This window comes from Ascaphus truei, chromosome 11 (genome assembly GCF_040206685.1).
Source record: "Ascaphus truei isolate aAscTru1 chromosome 11, aAscTru1.hap1, whole genome shotgun sequence".
Classification (NCBI taxonomy): Eukaryota; Metazoa; Chordata; class Amphibia; order Anura; family Ascaphidae; genus Ascaphus; species Ascaphus truei.
In genome coordinates this window covers 26,168,813-26,190,788 of record NC_134493.1, presented here as the reverse complement: position 1 = coordinate 26,190,788, position 21,976 = coordinate 26,168,813, and the positions used below count along the sequence as shown (strand labels likewise).

Sequence of the window (21,976 nt, the reverse complement as noted above, 5' to 3'; positions counted from 1 at the left end):
TCTAAATAAATAAATAAATGACAATAAATACATTTGAAATACATTTTTATTGATAGTGTAGATGTGCAGGGGGTCTCCGGAGCTGAAGCGCACAGGTTTCAGGTCTGGGGCCCCCGTGCCCCCCGAGATACAGGCCCCTTTAGGGGGTGCCGGTATCCCTCTGCTCTGCTTGGTTTACAGGCCGCGATCACGTGATCGGGGCCTTTAACGCAGAGCACTCAGCACTCAGAAACACAGGCCAGGCAGATTTAACAGGTAGAAGAATTGGGGTGCTCCAACTCACAGCTATTCCATCCAATATATAGAATAATATTATTATAGACCCTGGAGAAACCAGTGGGAGTGGGTAGGTACTTCAAGACTTGTAAGTATCAGTATCAGGCAGATTTAACACACACACACACAATAGGGGGAGGTTTTTTTACATAGCTTGCAGGGAAACTTAACGCACACACACAATAGGGAGATAGGGGGAGGGGGTTTTACATAGATTAGAGAGAAGGCAGGGCGTTTTAAAAGCGAGAATAGGGGGAGGGGGTTTTACATAGATTAGAGAGAAGGCAGGGCGTTTTAAAAGCGAGAATAGGGGGAGGGGTTTTTACATAGATTAGAGAGAAGGCAGGGAGTTTTAACACAGACGTGAAAAATATGTATTGAATGTATTAATTGTTTATTATGCCTTAACCCCTTCATTGCCTTAGCGGCTATCCGCTATGGTAATGACGCAGCATTTTCCGTATATTTAATAATATTGATCAGGAGCAGGGGGGGGGGGGGTTCCCTGAGCATTAATTTCTGGCTCAGGGAACCCCCTGCTCACTTTACAATATTATTAAAATAATGCTTCTTTACCATAGCGCATAGACGCTAAGGTAAAGAACGAGTTTTTATTTATTGTACAGTATGTGTTTTATTGATACTGTACATGTGCAGAGGGTCTCCAGAGCATAAGCGCACAGGTTTCAGGTCTGGGGACCCCGTGCCCCCCGAGATACAGGCCCCTTTAGGGGGTGCCGGTATCCCTCTGCTCTGCTTGGTTTACAGGCCGCGGTCACGTGATCGGGACCTTTAAACGCAGAGGGATACCGGCACCCCCTAAAGGGGCCTGTATCTCGGGGGGCACGGGGTCCCCAGACCTAAAACCAACGCGGTTCAGCTCCGGAGACCCCCTGCACATCTACACTATCAATAAAAATGTATTTCAAATGTATTTATTGTCATTTATTTATTTATTTTTTGGCGGCTGCTGTGTGTATTTTATTGTTGCGGGAGGGTGGGTGAATGGGATATTCGCCCCAACGATGGTTGGGGAGGGCTTGCGGGGGGGGGTAGCGGGAGGGCTTAACCCCTTCATGACCGTAGCGGTATTAACTGCTACGGTCGTGAAGGGGTTAAGTGCACCCGCAAACCCCCCCCCCCCTCCCGCAAGTCCTAAACTCACACCAAGGGCCAAATACCCCCCTCACCCATCCCCACTACACACAATAAAGCGGGCACGGTGGGTTAACCCCTTCATTGCCTTAGCGGCTATCCGCTATGGTAATGACGCAGCATTTTCCGTATTTTTAATAATATTGATCAGGAGCAGGGGGGGGGGGGGTTCCCTGAGCATTAATTTCTGGCTCAGGGAACCCCCTGCTCACTGTACAATATTATTAAATCTCTCTCTGCTGCAAACACATCTCGCCCCCAGTATGTGCAGTAATTTACTGAACATGTACTGTAGAATAAATGCATAGTTTTATTTATTCGGGTTTATTACACAGTATACTGTTCGGCTGGAAAACATCAGCATACTGTACAGCACTTTATTACTGTATCCATCGAAATCCCCCCATTAGCCGTTTTCTTTTCTGAGGAAAAACAAAATGAAAAGTTTTAATGTACAGTAATGGTCAGCCCCCTAAAGAAGTACCCAGCCAGCCCCACCAAAATAATACGGCAAAAATACAGTACTCACCATACTGTATTACTAAATTTCCCATTCAGCTTGCGCCGGCGCCGGCCCACTTCCAGTCCAGCTTTCATCATCACCCACGTCGATAGTTTGCAGAGGGACTAGCCCACCTGTAGTCAGCGGGAAATCGCTTAGGTACATGCAAGCTTCATCAAAACTGGCTGCGAAATCCATCTCAGAGTTGTCACCGACGGCGGGGCCATCATGATAAGCTGGTGCTGCTGCTGGTTCTGGTTCTGGTTCTGGCGCATTGCTTGGCAGGGACTGTCGATTCTTATTTCGTTTTAACACGACCCTTCGCCTTTTGCCGCCTCCATTATCATAGATACGGGAAAAACCCTGTGACACACACCAATACCCTCCAACAAATTGGGGCTCAATACGGTGAAAACAGGGGTCACTACATAACCTTTTCCTTATTGCCCGCTTCCACAAATGAGGAGTTGGCGAAAATCTGTAAAAGTCATAGTTTTCGATAAAATACTGATAAATTTGAACAACTGTTGCCATCTTATCCTCTGTTGCATTAATAGCGGCCCATATCAATTAAGCATAACTTCTGTCAGGTTTTTGGAAAGCGGGCTCCACTTGAACACTCATGTCTCTGTAGAATAGTGTAAGCGAAAATGATCTTTGTCTTTATTTAATACAGTACTGTATGTAAAGCCTAAATTGATACATTATTTGCAACTCTTCCTTCAGTCTCAAGGACAAGTTACAATACTGTAGCATACTGTACTGGGATAAAGTATCTTTTTTTGTACTGTAAACGAAACAACTTGCAAAGCCCACACATTACTTAAGTCATGAGTTTATGCCATCTGGTGGACAAACGAAACATTGCAGCCTAGTAAATTCTTCTCGTTATCATTTAACAGATCATGCCCCCGTCAGCCAGGCATGAACCGTGGCTGGGAAGGCAAACGCAACGCAGCATGCAAGAGGTGAGCAGCGGCGGATTCCAGGTATCTGCCAGGTACAAATCGGGCATTTGCTCGAATAAAGTGTGTCGGTGCAGTATGTTATAACTCAATCATAAAAGGATCCAATTCGGGCGTCCTCTGGAGCCCTGGCAGCTCTCTTCAGGGAAACAACCACCTCCTCGATAGATATCTAAACAAAAAAAAGAAGAGAAAGCGCCCGCTCCATGTGTAAATTCGGTTTAACAATTTCATTTCCTGGACAAGATAAAAATAGCAAACTCACAAACATCCGTTTGGTAAAAGCGTTGTGTGAGACAGGCTCGGGCTCCGTGGTAATCCGGAAGTCACTCCGCAGCTCCAGACTTTGGACGATGACCGGGAAACTCGATAGGCTGTGCCCCTCGCAGTGTGGTCCTCCAGCAATCTGTGGTATGTTGTGGTTCCACTGTAAATCCGGCGTCTCGTCTTGGTCGCGTACCAACTTCCCTTGCGGCGTCAGGACGTATAGTGTGGCAATAGCAATGAGAAGAAAGTACTGAGGTGGGGTTGGATCCCCCTCGGTTATTTCTTGTTTTATTAATAAATAATTTACTATATTTTAATCTCTGGTGCGCATTGTGTGCATTTTTCTTCTTGTCTGCACAGTGCTTCAGATGCTGCATCTGAAAAAATGCCGGTGGATCGGGATGTGAGGTAGGGAAGAGACGTCCGCGCCGGAACGTTATTGCCACGCCTACAAATATTTATTGCCACGCCCCCAATCGCACCCGCTGCATACCCTGCAAAGCCATAAAAAAGCTCAGGCTTCAGCAAGTGTATTGCAGCGTGTGTGCCTTCCCTCCGTCTGAAATACTATAGACGCAGCCTTATCGACGCTTACTAAATAGGCCCGTGTCTCTCTCTCTTTCTCTGTGTCTCTGTCTCTCTGTGTGTCTCTGTCTCTCTCTGTGTGTCTCTCTGTGTCTCTGTCTCTCTCTCTGTGTCTCTGTCTCTCTCTGTGTGTCTCTGTTTCTCTCTGTGTGTCTCTGTCAAAAGAACATTTCAGTATTGCCAAAGCGTGAGTAATAGGGGGTGTGGGACAATGATTACACGAATACTAGGGGGTACGGTATAATGGTTATACAGTACATTACTTTTGTCTCTCTCTCTCTCTCTCTGTTTCTGTCTCTCTTTCTGTGTCTCTCTCTCTCTCTCTGTCTCTCTCTCAATCTCTGTGTCTCTCTCTCATTCTATGTCTCTCTCTCTCATTCTCTGTCTCTCTCTCATTCTCTGTCTCTCTCTCATTCTCTGTCTCTCTCTCATTCTCTGTCTCTCTCTCTCATCCCTGTATGATAGGTATGTTCCAACTCTATTTTTTGCTCTTCTTTTCCGTTTGAGAGGAGGGAGTCCCTCACCTCTTCAGCCACACACCAGGAACGCTGGATTGCTTTCAGATGCTCGGAGAGGCGGATACAGTCGTGGATTGCAGGCACTGATTTATCTGGTAAGTACCGCAAACATGCTTGAACAAGGGCCGTAGACATTTTATTTTATGGTTTAGATTACCATTGTCTGTGGTTGTTAGTTATTGGTATTACAGTTTTTTGATGTTACGAATCAAATACATTTTGAAGTAGTAATCCCCTCCGAACTGGGCATTCCTGGCCAATAATGCCCTGGCTGTAAGAGTTGAAGGGCCCAAGCAAAGCCCCCACCTCTATACACACTAACACTGCAGGGGCATCAGAGTGTCTTGTTGTCATGGCAACGGGGGGTGTCACGTGATGTAATTTGTTTAATAAATAATTTTTTAAGGTGTCCCGGTTTTTCATTATCGAAATCTGGTCACCCTATTCATCAAGCAGAAAAAGTGAAGAAACAATTGTAGTTTTGCTACTGTAATGGACGTCATTTTGGCATATCATTAGCTTTGAGAATACCCATTAATATGAAGAAAAATAACATTGATTCCCAATGTAGCCCCCCTTCCCTGGGCCAATCGCAGATCGGGCCCCCTCCTCTGTACTAGGGTCTGGCTACGTGTCTGAGTGTGGTGCATACCTGCTGGCAACAGGGGGGCCTGAGTCTCCCGCGATGGTATGGGGGATGACAGGATCAGGTTTCTGGGGTGAATGCCTCCGTCTCATCAGAGCAGGATGAAATTTCTCTTCAGAAGGACTTGGAGAGACTGGAAACGTGGGAAGGTAAATGGCAAATGAGGTTTAATACAGATAAATGTAAGGTTATGCATTTGGGATGCAAGAATAAAAAGGCGACTTACAAATTAAATGGAGATATATTGGGGGAATCCTTGATGGAGAAGGATTTAGGTGTGCTTGTAGACAGCAGGCTTAGCAATAGTGCCCAATGTCATGCAGTAGCTGCAAAGGCAAACACGATCTTATCTTGCATCAAACGGGCAATGGATGGAAGGGAAGTAGACATAATTATGCCCCTTTACAAAGCATTAGTAAGACCACACCTTGAATATGGAGTACAATTTTGGGCACCAATCCTAAGAAAAGACATTATGGAACTAGAGAGAGTGCAGAGAAGAGCCACCAAATTAATAAAGGGGATGGACATTCTAACTTATGAGGAGAGGCTAGCTATATTGGATTTATTTACATTAGAAAAGAGGCGTCTAAGAGGGGATATGATAACTATATACAAATATATTCAGGGACAATACAAGGAGCTTTCAAAAGAACTATTCATCCCACGGGCAGTACAAAGGACTCGGGGCCATCCCTTAAGGTTGGAGGAAAGGAAATTTCACCAGCAACAAAGGAAAGGGTTCTTTACAGTAAGGGCAGTTAAAATGTGGAATTCATTACCCATGGAGACTGTGATGGCAGATACAATAGATTTGTTCAAAAAAAGGTTGGACATCTTTTTAGATGGGAAAGGTATACAGGGATATACCAAATAAGTATATATGGGAAGGATGTTGATCCAGGGATTAATCCGATTGCCAATTCTTGGAGTCAGGAAGGAATTAATTTTTCCCCTTAATGGGGTTTTTTGTTTGCCTTCCTCTGGATCAATAAGTAAGTATAGATATTGATATAAAGTATCTGTTGTCTGAATTTAGCATAGGTTGAACTTGATGGACGTACGTCTTTTTTCAACCTCATCTACTATGTAACTATGTATGTAATGGTGCAGCGCCTCCATCTCTGAGCCCCAGGAATACGGGTGGAATCCTTCCAGAGAGTCCCCCCCCCTCGGGGATGAGAGATTCCAGTCTCACACTGTATATCTTTAAAAGCAGCCGCAGCTCTTTATTCACAGCAGCAGAATAGCAGCAACAAGACTGTCAATCAGGTACAGGGTGTCTTCCTCCACACAGGACTGCTCTCCCTCAGGATGGTCTCTGTGTCCCTGCCACCACCCCAGGTCAAGGGCACCCAGGGTGGGGCTAGCTCTTCCCTCGCCCCCTAAACAGGGTGAGAGGAATTGGTCCACCTCCCTAACTAAGGTTTCATCAGCTCTACTCAGAGGCTGATGGCTCCCCTTCTCCAACGGCCAATTGATATAGGCTCTCTCTGTCACCCTGGGCCAGCCAGGTGACAGACTCAGCAGACTCTAACTCTGGACTGAACTCTTAACTCTGACACACACTTCTACTAAATAGGAAGTGCACTGCTCTTTATGATATTGGCAGGCACTGCCCCTGTGTCTCTGCCTACCACACAGGGTCAGGTACCAATTTCAGGCATGTCCCGTTATTAGCGTAAACACAACAGAGTTCCATGGATCTAGCATTAAGACTGTAAGCTCTCCAGGCCAGGGATTTCCTTTCCTATTGTCTGATTTTGTTTGTTGCACTTATTGTACTATAATTCTCTGTACTGTATTGCCTCTCTTATAAAGCGCTATATAAATAAATATTTACATACATAATCTATCTTAATGCATCTTAAGACACCTTAGAGTTCCCTCTATAAGACACTTTATGGTCCACTCAAGTGAATAGTCTGTAAGTAGGGTGACCATTTGTCCCGGTTTTGCCGGGACAGTCCCGTTTTTTTCTGCCCTGTCCCGATTTTAGCTCCGTCCCGGTTATGTCCCGTTTTTTGTCCCTGGTCCCGGTATTGCGGGGCAGCGGCGGTGAGGAGAATGCGGCGGCCGGTAAGTATTTTCTATGTGTGTGTGTGAATGCTGCCGGGGAGACTGAATGAAGGAGAATGCCGGGGGCGGGACTTAGAATGCCGGCCGGCCCGCATGGGATTGGATGAATGATGATGCCGGGGGCGGGACTTACAATGCCGGCCGGCCCGCAGGGGATTGGTTGCAGGCAGGTCAGAGGAAGCCGGGGGCGGGACTTCCGCTTTGTGCAGAGCACACGTGTCTTCCCGCTCCCGGCTCCTCTGTTCGCGGTGAGTGTCCCCTTTCTGTCCCGGGTCCCAGCCAGGGGGGGTAATAGGAGGTGGTAGCGGGGGTGCGCCTACCTTTGTACCACCTTGTACCTTTGCTCCCCCGGCGCTCCCACCATTGCCCCCCTGGCGCTCCCACCATTGCCTCATCGGCGCTCCCACCTTTGCCCCCCGGCGCTCCCACCTTTGCCCCCCGGCGCTCCCACCTTTGCCCCCCGGCGCTCCCACCTTTGCCCCATCGGCACTCCCACCTTTGCCCCCCCCCGGCGCTCCCACCTTTGCCCCCCCCGGCGCTCCCACCTTTGCCCCCCCCCGGCGCTCACAGCTTTGCCCCCCCGGCGCTCCCAGCTTTGCCCCCCCGGCGCTCCCAGCTTTGTCCCCCCGGCGCTCACAGCTTTGCCCCCCCGGCGCTCCCACCTTTGCCCCCCCCCGGCGCTCACAGCTTTGTCCCCCGTCGCTCACAGCTTTGCCCCCCGGCGCTCACTTCCCCCCCGTCCCCTTGGTGTGGGAGATGGGCTCGGGGGCGGGCAGTGGTTCCTGCGCGGTCGCAGGCGGTGCAGGGGGAGGCTGGGTGTATCTGTGTGTGTGTGTGTGGGTGTATCAGTGTGTGTGTATCTGTGTGTGTGTATGTGTATCAGTGTGTGTGTGTGTGTGTGTGTGTGTGTGTGTGTATCTCTGTGTGTGTGTGTGTGTATTAGTGGGTGTGTGTGTGTGTATTAGTGGGTGTGTGTATGTGTATCAGTGTGTGTGTGTATGTGTATCAGTGTGTGTGTGTGTGTGTGTGTGTATGTGTATCAGTGTGTGTGTATATTTGTGTGTGTTTGTGTATCTGTGTGTGTGTGTGTGTGTGTGTGTATCAGTGTGTGTGTGTATCAGTGTGTGTGTGTATTTCAGTGTGTTTCAGTGTGTGTGTGTGTGTGTGTGTGTGTGTGTGTGTGTGTGTGTGTGTGTGTGTGAATCAGCGTGTGTGTGTGTATCCTTGGGTGTGTGTGTATCAGTGTGGCTTTTTTGGCGATAAGCTGGTGATAAGTGGCTTATCGCTGCTTACTGCATGAGGGCCTTAGAGAGGATTTGTTCTTTTAAAGTACACCTAGTTTGGCATAGGTGGGATGTCAGGGTATCAATGTGCAACCCAAATGTTAAATGGGAGTTGAATGCCCAGATATTTCAAACAAGTAACAGGGGCTAGGATAGTTTTTGATGAGACAGAGGCCCCAAAATGGGGTCGTAGGCTCCTTAAGGGCTGCGACGTCCTGATTGGCATGAGCTGGGGGGTCGGATAACCCCCCTTCCCCCACGGAGTGGGAAGGCTGATTTTCCCCTCCCATCTAGGGGGAGGGGGGTGAGAGGGTATAAAGAGAGGGTCCCCGGGGGGAAGAGTCAGAGATAACGGAATTTTTTCCCTTACCTTACAGGATTTTTGCTGCGGATCTGCACATCTTTCCAGATATGATGACCGGCCTCGTGGATTACAGCAGCTCCCCGCTGTATGAAGACCCCTCGAGCCCTGCCAGCCTCACCCACCTGGATCCTGAATCCGATGCTGCGCTGCAACAGAGGATCAGGTAAGTGTCCCTGCCCCGCGCAGATCCCAGCGCAGAGGTGCGGGCAGAAACCCACGTTCCCATCCCCTCAGCCCGGCCAGGTCACCCGCCAAGCGCAGACGCCTCCCGCCAGCGCCTGCTACTTCCCCTGTCCCCTCCACTGCCCCCAGGCCCTCCCTCAAGCGCCCCCCCTCCCGAGGCCGCCTCCCGGTTCGGGCCCCTGCGAAGCCCCGCCGCCCGCGCTCACCTTCCCCTGCCCAAGCGCGGTCTCGCCGGGCCCCACGCCGCCCGCGCTCACCTTCCCCTGCCCAAGCGCGGTCTCGCCGGGCCCCACGCCGCCCGCGCTCACCTTCCCCTGCCCAAGCGAGGTCTCGCCGGGCCCCACGCCGCCCGCGCTCACCTTCCCCTGCCCAAGCGCGGTCTCGCCGGGCCCCACGCCGCCCGCGCTCAACTTCCCCTGCCCAAGCGCGGTCTCGCCGGGCCCCACGCCGCCCGCGCTCACCTTCCCCTGCCCAAGCGCGGTCTCGCCGGGCCACACGCCGCCCGCGCTCACCTTCCCCTGCCCAAGCGCGGTCTCGCCGGGCCCCACGCCGCCCGCGCTCACCTTCCCCTGCCCAAGCGCGGTCTCGCCGGGCCCCACGCCGCCCGCGCTCACCTTCCCCTGCCCAAGCGCGGTCTCGCCGGGCCCCACGCCGCCCGCGCTCACCTTCCCCTGCCCAAGCGCGGTCTCGCCGGGCCCCACGCAGCCCGCGCTCACCTTCCCCTGCCCAAGCGCGGTCTCGCCGGGCCCCACGCCGCCCGCGCTCACCTTCCCCTGCCCAAGCGCGGTCTCGCCGGGCCCCACGCCGCCCGCGCTCACCTTCCCCTGCCCAAGCGCGGTCTCGCCGGGCCCCACGCCGCCCGCGCTCAACTTCCCCTGCCCAAGCGCGGTCTCGCCGGGCCCCACGCCGCCCGCGCTCACCTTCCCCTGCCCAAGCGCGGTCTCGCCGGGCCCCACGCCGCCCGCGCTCACCTTCCCCTGCCCAAGCGCGGTCTCGCCGGGCCCCACGCCGCCCGCGCTCACCTTCCCCTGCCCAAGCGCGGTCTCGCCGGGCCCCACGCCACCCGCGCTCACCTTCCCCTGCCCAAGCGCGGTCTCGCCGGGCCCCACGCCGCCTGCGCTCAACTTCCCCTGCCCAAGCGCGGTCTCGCCGGGCCCCACGCCGCCCGCGCTCACCTTCCCCTGCCCAAGCGCGGTCTCGCCGGGCCCCACGCCGCCCGCGCTCACCTTCCCCTGCCCAAGCGCGGTCTCGCCGGGCCCCACGCCGCCCACGCTCACCTTCCCCTGCCCAAGCGCGGTCTCGCCGGGCCCCACGCCGCCCGCGCTCAACTTCCCCTGCCCAAGCGCGGTCTCGCCGGGCCCCACGCCGCCCGCGCTCACCTTCCCCTGCCCAAGCGCGGTCTCGCCGGGCCCCACGCCGCCCGCGCTCACCTTCCCCTGCCCAAGCGCGGTCTCGCCGGGCCCCACGCCGCCCGCGCTCACCTTCCCCTGCCCAAGCGCGGTCTCGCCGGGCCCCACGCCGCCCGCGCTCACCTTCCCCTGCCCAAGCGCGGTCTCGCCGGGCCCCACGCCGCCCGCGCTCACCTTCCCCTGCCCAAGCGCGGTCTCGCCGGGCCCCACGCCGCCCGCGCTCACCTTCCCCTGCCCAAGCGCGGTCTCGCCGGGCCCCACGCCGCCCGCGCTCACCTTCCCCTGCCCAAGCGCGGTCTCGCCGGGCCCCACGCCGCCCGCGCTCAACTTCCCCTGCCCAAGCGCGGTCTCGCCGGGCCCCACGCCGCCCGCGCTCACCTTCCCCTGCCCAAGCGAGGTCTCGCCGGGCCCCACGCCGCCCGCGCTCACCTTCCCCTGCCCAAGCGCGGTCTCGCCGGGCCCCACGCCGCCCGCGCTCACCTTCCCCTGCCCAAGCGCGGTCTCGCCGGGTCCCACGCCGCCCGCGCTCACCTTCCCCTGCCCAAGCGCGGTCTCGCCGGGCCCCACGCCGCCCGCGCTCACCTTCCCCTGCCCAAGCGCGGTCTCGCCGGGCCCCACGCCGCCCGCGCTCACCTTCCCCTGCCCAAGCGCGGTCTCGCCGGGCCCCACGCCGCCCGCGCTCACCTTCCCCTGCCCAAGCGCGGTCTCATCGGGCCCCACGCCGCCCGCGCTCACCTTCCCCTGCCCAAGCGCGGTCTCGCCGGGCCCCACGCCGCCCGCGCTCACCTTCCCCTGCCCAAGCGCGGTCTCGCCGGGCCCCACGCCGCCCGCGCTCACCTTCCCCTGCCCAAGCGCGGTCTCGCCGGGCCCCACGCCGCCCGCGCTCACCTTCCCCTGCCCAAGCGCGGTCTCGTCGGGCCCCACGCCGCCCGCGCTCACCTTCCCCTGCCCAAGCGCGGTCTCGCCGGGCCCCACGCCGCCCGCGCTCACCTTCCCCTGCCCAAGCGCGGTCTCGCCGGGCCCCACGCCACCCGCGCTCACCTTCCCCTGCCCAAGCGCGGTCTCATCGGGCCCCACACCGCCCGCGCTCACCTTCCCCTGCCCAAGCGCGGTCTCGCCGGGCCCCACGCCGCCCGCGCTCACCTTCCCCTGCCCAAGCGCGGTCTCGCCGGGCCCCACGCCGCCCGCGCTCACCTTCCCCTGCCCAAGCGTGGTCTCGCCGGGCCCCAAGCCGCCCATGCTCACCTTCCCCTGCCCAAGCGCGGTCTCGCCGGGCCCCATGCCGCCCGCGCTCACCTTCCCCTGCCCAAGCGCGGTCTCGCCGGGCCCCACGCCGCCAGCCTTCAGGCCTGGAGGACCAGATCTCTGGGGAGAGCCGCTCCGCCCTCAATATTGTGCGGCCTCTCCTCCGCCAGCCCCCACGTCACCAGCCCGTTCACCCCCCTGCCGATGACGGCAACGCGCTGCCCGATGGCCAGGTCCCCCACTACCAGCCCTCTCAACCCGACAGCGGGAACCATCTGGCGCCGCGTGCGCCGGCCAGGGCGCGTGCTGTTCGGGCCCCGCTCCCACGGCTCAATCACCTCCCCGGCCGCATCCAGCTTCACCAACCTCCTCACCCCGATCGCGGGGAATATCAGGCGCCGCCCGGGGCACACGCTGGCCAAGTCCCCCCCTTCCTTTCTCAACCCGGTCGGGGGGACTGCCAGGACCCGCTCCCCCTGCTCACTTACCCCTCCGGCCGGGGTCCATGTGCTCCTCGGCGCCATTACTCTCCTCCCTCCCATGTGCAGCAGCAGCAGGGGAGGGAGGGGCGCTCTTCCCCTGCGCGGGCTGCAGCCTGGCCCCTCCCCCTGCAGCCTGGCCCCTCCCCCTGCAGCCTGGCCCCTCCACAGGCTTCTATGAGCAGGGGGAGGGGGGGTTTCCCTGCCCGAGTTCCTTAAGGGGACACGAGGTCACAGGCAGGTCTGCAGAGGCAGGCTTTTGCCTTGGCTCTTCAATGCAGCAGCGCCACCATGAGGCCCCTAGCGGTACTGCAGGGTGACCTCAATTTCACCCTTCAGGGCGACCTCAACCTTACCCCTCACAGTACAGGACAGACTGTGAGCGGGGTTACTACCGTGAAGCACCAACATACTTCATACCACCATACGCCATGCCCAACCATCCCACCTACTTACCTCCAGCTGGCAGGGGCGCGGGCGGTGCAGTGTATAACCGCCCCAGCCATCGTGGGGGCCCTGCCCCTCCCACCCAGGGGTCGGGTCGGGGGATTTAATGTGACCCAGCCCCTAGATCCCACATGGGAACCGCAGGCTGGGTCTTCTCGGTTTCAGCAGGAAGCGGCGGCCAATGAGTGGTCATCTCACGCCTGGGAGTCGGACCAGGGCCTCTACCCGTCTTCAGCAGCGCACGGCGAAGAGGACAATCGACGCCGCACCCAGTCGACAAGCTCCACTTCTGGGTCAGCGCATGATGCTGACCCGACCGACGGGATTCAGGGTAAGGAAATGAATCCTATGTCTAGTACTGAGACTAGCGATTCGGATAGTGACAGCGACAGCGACATTTCAGAGTCAGAGAGTGCAACGCGACTACACAAGACCCCGATGTATATATTCCTAAAGAAACAGCTAGTGGGAATTAACCGGGCACTTAAGGCTAGGCCAAGCGGGGCAACGCAGGAGGCAGCGGGGGAGAGCAAGGCCCCAAAAACAAAGGAGGGTAGCGTCAGCGCCAGCGCAGCGATGAAGGGTAAGGACACATACGCCTGCGCTATGACCTCTCTCCAGTCGGGTTACACCCAGGGTGAGAAAGGCAATTATAAAAGGGAAATTCACAGATGTATACGACCTTTCTACTGAGGGGTTGCAGGCCAAGAAAAAAGCGAAGGCTGCGGGCGATGAGGGCGGTAACAAGCATAAAGCCATGGACAACTGGCTAAGGGGTTACCTAGTGTTAGCCAGCTGCAAGCTGGAGAAGCACCCAGAGGAGGGCCTGAATGTCCTTAAGTACATCGAACTGATACACGACACACACAAAACGTATGGGGCGCAGCGTGGCACGAATACGATGAGGAGTTTAGGCACAAGATGCACGGTAACCCCGTTCTGAATTTTGGCACTAAGGACCTGGACTTATGGATCCGCCGGGTTACACCGGAGAAATTGGCTCCCTTTGCCAGGGGGCCGGGTGGGCGGCCAGCTAATCAACCACCGGGTAAACCCAAGAGATCAGAGTGCTGGGCCTTCAATAAAAACTCTTGCTCAAAGGGAGGGGAGTGTAGGTTCCTACACGTTTGTTCAATCTGCAGCGGCGGCCACCCAGCGCACAAATGTTTTAGAAACGCCAAGACCACCGGCAAGCAGGCTGATAGTGGCCCCGGCAAGGGCGGAAACGCCAATTAAATTAGAATGCATGCTGCCATGGCTCCAGGCCTACCCTTGTCAGGCGACAGCGGATTTTCTCGAGAGAGGTTTTAGGGAGGTTTTTGTCATTCCAGTGGGGTCCAATTTGGTAACCACCCGCGCAAGGCGCAACCTTAAATCCGCCTCGATTTACCCGCACATTGTGCGTGAAAAAATTAACAAGGAGATAAGCCTGGGACGCATGGCAGGGCCATTTCACTCACTGCCCATACACAATTTAATCATATCCCCCTTAGGGGTAGTTCCAAAGAAAGTACCCGGCAAATTCAGGCTCATTCAGCACCTATCTTACCCCAAGGGCAGATCCGTCAATGACTCTATCGATCAGCAGGCGTGCCATGTCCAATACCAATCGTTCGATAGGGCCATCACCATAGTCAGGACTTATGGGAGGGGGGCCCTTATGGCCAAGCTGGACATAGAGTCAGCATTTTGCCTACTACCATTACACCCAGATAGTTTCAGGCTCATGGGTTGCAAGTTCGAGGGGGCTTACTATGTGGACATGTGCCTCCCCATGGGCTGCGCCATTTCCTGCGCCTTTTTTGAGGCATTTAGCACGTTTATACACTGGTGCATAATGAATCGTACGGGGTGTGACACTATAGCACATTACTTGGATGATTTCCTCCTCGTGGGGCCCCCTGAGTCCACACTTTGCAAGAGGCTCTTAGAGAGCAGCTCTGGGCTAATGCATAACATGGGGATACCCATAGCTGAGGACAAAACAGAGGGCCCGGTCAGCACCTTATCATTCCTAGGGATCGAGATCGATTCAGTGGCCGGGGAATCTAGGCTGCCCAGGGATAAAGTTATCAAACTTATTCAGGAATGCAAGGGTGCTAGGAAGGTTTCACTAAGACAGATGCAGGCACTGCTCGGGCTCCTAAATTTCACATGTAGGGTCATACCCATGGGCAGGATTTTCAGCAGGAGATTAGAGAGGTGGACCGCGGGGGCATCCCGACCACTGCACCGCATCAGGGTCACTAAAGAACTTAGATCAGACCTGGGCATCTGGGAAGCTTTCCTCCAGGACTTTAATGGCAAAAAGCTATGGATAGAAGGGGGCCGTAGTAACCAGGAGCTAGAGCTGTTCACAGACGCGGCGGGGTCGCTAGGCTTCGGGGCTTACCTAAAAGGGGAATGGTGCGCAGAACCATGGCCCCAAGCATGGATAGACTCGGGTTTAACAAAGAACATCGCCTTCCTGGAGCTCTTTCCCATCATAGTGGCGGTGGAGCTTTGGGCTAAGGAGCTCAGTAACAAACACATCATATTCTGGTCCGACAACCTGGGGGTGGTGGGAGCAGTAAACAGCCTCTCCGCAACATCAAGCCCGGTGATCCGGCTGTTGCGGAGGCTGGTGCTGCTCTGCATGCGCAGCAACATCAACTTTAAAGCCAAGCATGTCCCGGGGAGATTAAATGTGATAGCAGACGCCTTATCGCGGTTCAATTGGACAGCATTTAGGCGAGCAGCGCCAGCGGCAAAGGCCATAGGTCTAACGTGCCCACGTCACCTTTGGCAGATAGGGACATCGGACTAATGGACCTGGTCCAGAAGTCGCTAGCCCCACGCACCTGGAAAACCTACCTCCGGGCTTGGCACACATGGCTAGCATTCAAGCAAACGGACAGAGTTGAGGGTAAGCAAGGTAGCAGCGCACGGATCATTAGCTTCCTACAGGCCCAGAAGACAGCTGGGGTGACACGGACCAGTGTTGGGACCATGTTGGCAGGTTTGGCTTTCTTCCTGAAGCTCCATAACCGCAAGGACATAACCAAGGATTTCATAGTTAGGAGAATCCTCATAGGCTGGGGTAGGGGCGAAGCCAAGAGAACTGACGGTAGGGAGCCGGTAACACTAGACAGGCTTGGGTTATTGATGAGGGCAGCAAAAGAGGTATATGTCAATACAGCGGAAAGGGAACTGTTCAGAGTCGCATTTGCCGTGGCTTTCTTTGGCGCCTTCAGGGTCGGCGAGCTAGTGGCAGCATCTAAAGCAAGCCGGGGTGTGGGTTTGCTTTTCTCAAACGTGATTATTAATGCTACGTCTGTGGCGTGCAAGATCCACAGGTCTAAAACCGACCAAGGGGGAAGGGGAGTGTGGGTTCATCTCACGATGAACCTTAATGAAAAAGTGTGCCCAGTGGCGCTGATTAAGCGCTACGCAAGGCATAGGCCCAAGGTAGGGGGCAATTTCCTCGTCCATCAGGATGCGACGCCGCTCACAAGGTACCAGTTTCAAAAGCGTTTTTAGGCGGTGCCTTGCAGCTGGGGAGATGGATTCTAGTTTATTTAGTACTCATTCCTTCAGAATCGGCGCCGCTACAGCGGCAGCTGAGAACGGCTGTACGCCAGAGCAAATAAAAAAACTGGGGAGGTGGAAGTCCAGTGCATATAGAGGTTACATCAGGGCCAAAGGGCACAGCAGCGTGCGGACGCAAGAATATTAACGTGTTTCTCCTTAGGCACAGAGAGATTGACGGCAGCTGGCAGAGATGGTGTACATCTATCGCCAAAGGGTTTGGAGGTGTTCCTACATAACATCAAGGGGAGTTTGCGGGAGGAATTGAGGTCAGAGGTCGCAGCTTTGGGTGGGCGTGTCAGCCCCAGGGTAGCCAGTGCCCGGCAGAGGGGCCTCCGGGGGGCGGAGCTGCCGCACCAGCCAAGCTCAGGAGACGGAGAACGGGCGAGGACTTTAGGGTCGGTCCCTCAGCTGGAGCTCCTAGAACAGCGCGGCAGGCTGGAGGCGCCGGCTGTAGGGCCGGGCCGGCCTATGCCCAATCAACGCTGGTAAAAGGCTGGGCGCCAGCTTTAGGGCTGGGCCTAAGCTGACCCTAGGGGCGGGAGGGGGAGGGAAGCAGCCCAACATCGGCTGAATGAGGATCTCCCCCTCCCATTTTACAGTGCTTTTGGGCGGGGGGAGGGAGCGGGCCAATTGCTGGCTGTCGGCAGGGATCTCCCCCCCATGCACATGATACGGGCGGGTGGAGGGAGCGGGCCGATTGCTGGCTGTCGGCAGGGATCTCCCCCCCCCCCCCATTTCGCATGGATCCTGCTTGGCTGGCGGGCAGGCTGGGTGATTTTAACAGCGGGTGTTAAAATAAAGCTGTGACCTTTTCTTCCAACCTTGTGTGGTGTGACGTTATTTGGTTAGCGTTACAAAGGAGGGGCGGCGCCTAAAGCCTTTAAGAGCTGGTTTCTATCTGAAGCTCTGTCATTGGTAGCTTTAGCAATTTAGCTCTGATCCCAAATACCATTGTTAGTCTTGTCAGTGTTTAAAATCAGTTTGTTTTGGGGTAGGGGGGGGGGAGTGGAGGGAGGGGGGAAAGGCTGTGAAGTAGGCGGGCTGGGTGGGGGGTGATGGGGGGTAGGGGAGAAGAGGAGTGTGGGGGGGGAGGGGGAGAAGGGAGGGGGGAGAGGATGTGGAGTAGGCGGGCTGGGTGGGGGGGAGGGGTTGGAGGGGGGGGAGGAGAGAGCTTGGGGTTTAATGACCTGTTCCATTTCATCTACACATTTCACTGCAGTGCACTATACAGACTATTAGTGTGTGTGTGTGTGTGTGTGTGTGTGTGTGTGTGTGTGTGTGTGTGTGTGTGTGTGTGTATCAGTGTGTGTGTATCAGTGTGTGTGTATCAGTGTGTGTGTATCAGTGTGTGTGTATCAGTGTGTGTGTATCAGTGTGTGTGTGTGTGTGTATCAGTGGGTGGGTGTGTATCAGTGGGTGTGTGTGTATCAGTGTGGCTTTTTTGGCGATAAGCTGGTGATAAGTGGCTTATCGCTGCTTACTGCATGAGAGGGCCTTAGGGAGGATTTGTTCCTTTAAAGTACACCTAGTTTGGCATAGGTGGGATGTCAGGGTATCAATGTGCAACCCAAATGTTAAATGGGAGTTGAATGCCCAGATATTTCAAACAAGTAACAGGGGCTAGGATGGTTTTAGAGCTGGTTTTTAACTGAAGCTCTGTCATTGGCAGCTTTAGCAATTTAGCTCTGGTCCCAAATACCATTGTTACAGTCTTGTCAGTGTTTAAAATCAGTTTGTTTTGGGAAATCCAGTTTCAAGTCTCAAAAAATCAGATTGAAGTATGTGTTCAAGGTCAGAGAGGCGAGGGCTGCGTGCATATAGGATAAGATCTAAGGCCTCTCACAATAACCCGTTAGGAATATTAATTCCTCATCTATCCGACATAAGTATAAAATATAGTCTACCAAGACCCTTAATACAGAGTTACCCACCTTATACGGGAGCAGCTGCCAGACGAGTATAGTAAATGTATCTTATTTCTTTTGCCACTGGAGTGCAGCGTGGAGTTACACGGAGTGGCGCCCGTAAGGACGACGTGCCAGTTAGGCGGAAGGAGAAGCGCACACACTTTTATGTGAAACGGATATATTTGGGGAGGGATTTAAGAGTCTGAGTGAGAAAATTTATATTTTGTCACAATGGAAAAATGGAAAAATTAACCATTTAAATATGCACAGATTTTATCCCACTTTTGGTAATTAGGGATGTTGCCTAAAAGTTTGAGAATGCATCAAGTGCCACCCCTGGGCTTTAATGAAGCAGCATTTGTGGGCTAAGGGGAACAGCATTCTGTATAAAGGTATTTTGGACTCGATATAAATAATTGAAGCCAAAAACTAATATTAAGTAAATTGAGAATGGAAAAAACTTCAGCACAAACGTACAGAATGTGATATTCTGAGAGATTTTACAGATGTTATCAAATCCCACAATGAATATATAGAAAATGTCTGTATAGAATGGGTCAAACAAGAATACGCCAATAAAACGTTTAAAGCTGCAGTTCAGTCTTTTTTTTTATTTTATTTATTTTTTTACTTCAATAGTTTCATGTGGGCAATCTCTAATTACCTAAAGAACTGTATAGCTGCAGGTCAATTCGTTCTCCATGTATTGATAGGCGAAATTTGTTGACATAATTAGTGAAGGGATCTGTTTTTCTTCTGCTTCTGTCACTCAGTGGAAGCTCATGAATATTGAAGACCAATTTTCTTGTATATTATTTTAACAACCATTTGCTAAGGCACTGCCCCTTCTTGTCCTGTCACAAGCCCTGGCACACCCCTTTGTCAGCCCTGCCCTCCCTCTAGCACATGTCAATGCAGGAGTGCTCATGAATATTCATGAGCTTCCACTGAGACAGAAGCAGAAGAAAAACAGATCCCTTCACTAATTATGTCACCAAATTTCGCCTATCAATACATGGAGAACGAATTGACCTGCAGCTATACAGTTCTTTAGGTAATTAGAGATTGCACACATGAAACTAGTGAAGTAAAAAAAAAAAAAAAAGACTGAACTGCAGCTTTAATAGGGCCTCTTTGGACTTGAATATTTTGGTTATTGAGGAGCTGGGGGAACAACTTAGCCACACAAGGAAGGATGTACTCAAAGTGGAAATCCTCATTGAACAGTCTAGCCCTGGTACGGACGTTGTACAATCATTGGATAGTCTTAAGACCAAGCTGGAAAAAAATTAAAAGTGATCTTATTCACTTTAAGAAGTTGAAATTCAAAAAAGCCCATTCCTCAACAGAACGTCAGAGGCCAAAGTCCGGCCCCTTTTTTAGGCCAATCCAAGGACAAGGAGAAAGGAAAAGGAAAATTAGACGCGGGGGCCAGGGGAAAGGGAAGATCACCCTATCCCCTACGTACAACGGAGCAGAAATGAGTATGGACACCTTGGTTGTTAATCTGTCTGATTACACGCTTAATCAATGTGGAATGTCTGTCTTAGCTAGGGGGCCCTCATATGTACCTACTACATTGTTTAATGATTTTGAATTGGAGGTTGACCTATTTAAATTTGAACGTGTATTAAACCTTAAATCATTTTTTTCTAACAGGTCTACAGAATCGGTGCATTCCAATATCCAACCAGGGACAGGTAATCCTCCTATGAACAACAAGGGACATTTAATTTGGCCACTGACCAGCAAGGGACAGATAATTCGGCTTCTTATCAAGGTACCAAAATGTGCAAGCTCAAATCCACTTTTGTCCCGCCATTTAAAAATCAATCAGTCAGCACATATATACGACTGGTTAAGGGGGACATTGCAAGGTACAAAAAAAACAAACATAGGGCTACATACAATATGTCTGTTCAGGAAAAGGAAGCATTAAAAATGTTGACTAATAATAATGAGATTATTATTAAGCGTGCGGACAAGGGGGGTGCCCTAGTAGTGCAGAATTACTCAGATTATAAGGCTGAAACCATCAGACAACTGAGTGACATTAACTGCTACATTAAATTGGATAGGGACCCTACCTTTATCTATGCGAGAGAAATTAAGGAAATTATCCAAATGGGGGTTAATAACCGGTGGATAACAGAGCCTGAATCTGAGTTTCTAACTATGTTGCATCCTAAATGCCCTATTTTCTATACCTTGCCCAAAATACACAAGAATTTAAACAATCCCCCGGGGCGGCCTATTATAGCTGCTATTAATTCATTAAATCAACCCCTTGCAAAATTTGTAGACACATTTCTACAACTTATAGCACACAGCCAACTCATACATCAAAGACACGTTTGATTTCCTTGACAAATTAAAAAACTCACCTGGTGATGGGACTAATCATATTCTGGTTAGTTTAGATGTGTCTAGCCTTTATACAATAATTCCCCATGTTGAAGGTCTTGAGATAATCAAGGCCACCCTCATTCGCCATTATAGTGATACTGTTCCAATTGAATACATTATGCTCATTTTACATTTCATTCTCTATAAAAATTATTTTAGATTTGAGAGTGATTTCTTCCTGCAGATTAAGGGGACAGCAATGGGCAGTAATATGGCCCCTGCTTACGCCAACATATACATGACACATTTCGAAGAGCAGTACATCTACAAATCAGACTTTCTGGTGCATATTAAAAGCTATTACAGATATATTGATGATGGTTTTTCATCTGGACAGGTACGGAGGATCAGCTGTTATCTTTTTTTGAGTATCTTAATGGTCTCCATTCACCGGTCCTCCTCACTAATACATGGAGTACACAGCAACTCTCATTTTTAGATGTCCTCATTACACAGACTAATGGGGAGTTACATACTGATCTTTTTAGAAAGGATACAGACAGAAATGCAATTTTAAGGGCAGATAGCCATCATCCTCCTTCTCTTATTGATGCATTACCTTTTTCACAGAAAGTCCAGGTCTGCAAAATCACGAGCAGGAAGGATAATATTGAACCAGCTATTGGAGAACTATGTGGTAGATTCCTGGCTAGGGGATATCTTCCTGCGTATATCCTCCTGCTGTGTTAGACCGGGCACTGGATAAAGAGGTAAGTGCTACCAAAAATAAGAAGGAGGACGGGCTTGTATTTACCACTATATACAGTCAAGCTGGTGGTTTTATTAAATCTACCATTCTTAAACACTGGCATATTCTGCAAAATGATGATATATTATCTGAAAGTTGCTGTGTACCACCAATGGTGGCATTCAAAAGAGGGAGAAATCTGGCGGATAGCCTGATACATGCAGATAATGAGGGTAACTACAGAACTCCTCATTTTCTGGAGGGTGGCAGACCGGGTAACTTTAGATGCATGAGCTGCTCGGTCTGTAACAGTCTGACTACCGGTAGTCAATTCAGTCACCCCCAAAGCGGGAGGATCATAAAAATCAAAAATAGAATCACATGTAGATCTGAATATGTAGTGTACGTAATAAAGTGTCCATGTGGTCTTCTTTATGTGGGTAAGACCATAAGAATGTTAAAAACAAGGTTCATCTTAATATATATAATCAAAGGTTGGTACTAGCTGCGGTGAATGTGATTGGTCCGTGGCCACCCCGACTGTCATTGTCAAGAGGTACGCCCCACTGTGACACACACCGCCCACACGACTGTCATTGGCCAAAACTTACAGTGACATCACTGACACACACCTACTTCACTGTCACACACTTGCACTGACAGCATACCCCCACAGAACCCCTGCAGAGTCCTTGGTAAGTTCATCTCACACTCTCACCCCTGTGTCCACACACACACACACACACACTTACACACACTTACACACACTTACACACACTTACACACACTTACACACACTTACACACACTTACACACACTTACACACACTTACACACACTTACACACACTTACACACACTTACACACACTTACACACAATTAACATTTTAATATGTCCTGTTTCACACACACACTTTACATATTAATATGCCCACTTTACCAACTGAGTACATACACACACACACACACACACACACACACACACACACACACACACACACAC

General features: G+C 52.5%; 1 protein-coding gene and 1 long non-coding RNA gene across 2 annotated transcripts in view; one reads left to right on the top strand and one right to left on the bottom strand.

Annotated features, from left to right (window-relative positions):
• RMI2 (RecQ mediated genome instability 2) overlaps positions 1-21,976 on the bottom strand; it is a 703,116-nt gene that overhangs the window by 467,886 nt on the left and 213,254 nt on the right. The window lies entirely within an intron of this gene.
• Positions 4,146-21,219, top strand: LOC142462955 (uncharacterized). Its single transcript, XR_012787299.1, has 3 exons — positions 4,146-4,363; positions 19,540-19,660; positions 20,857-21,219. It is a non-coding gene; the product is annotated as an uncharacterized LOC142462955 (long non-coding RNA).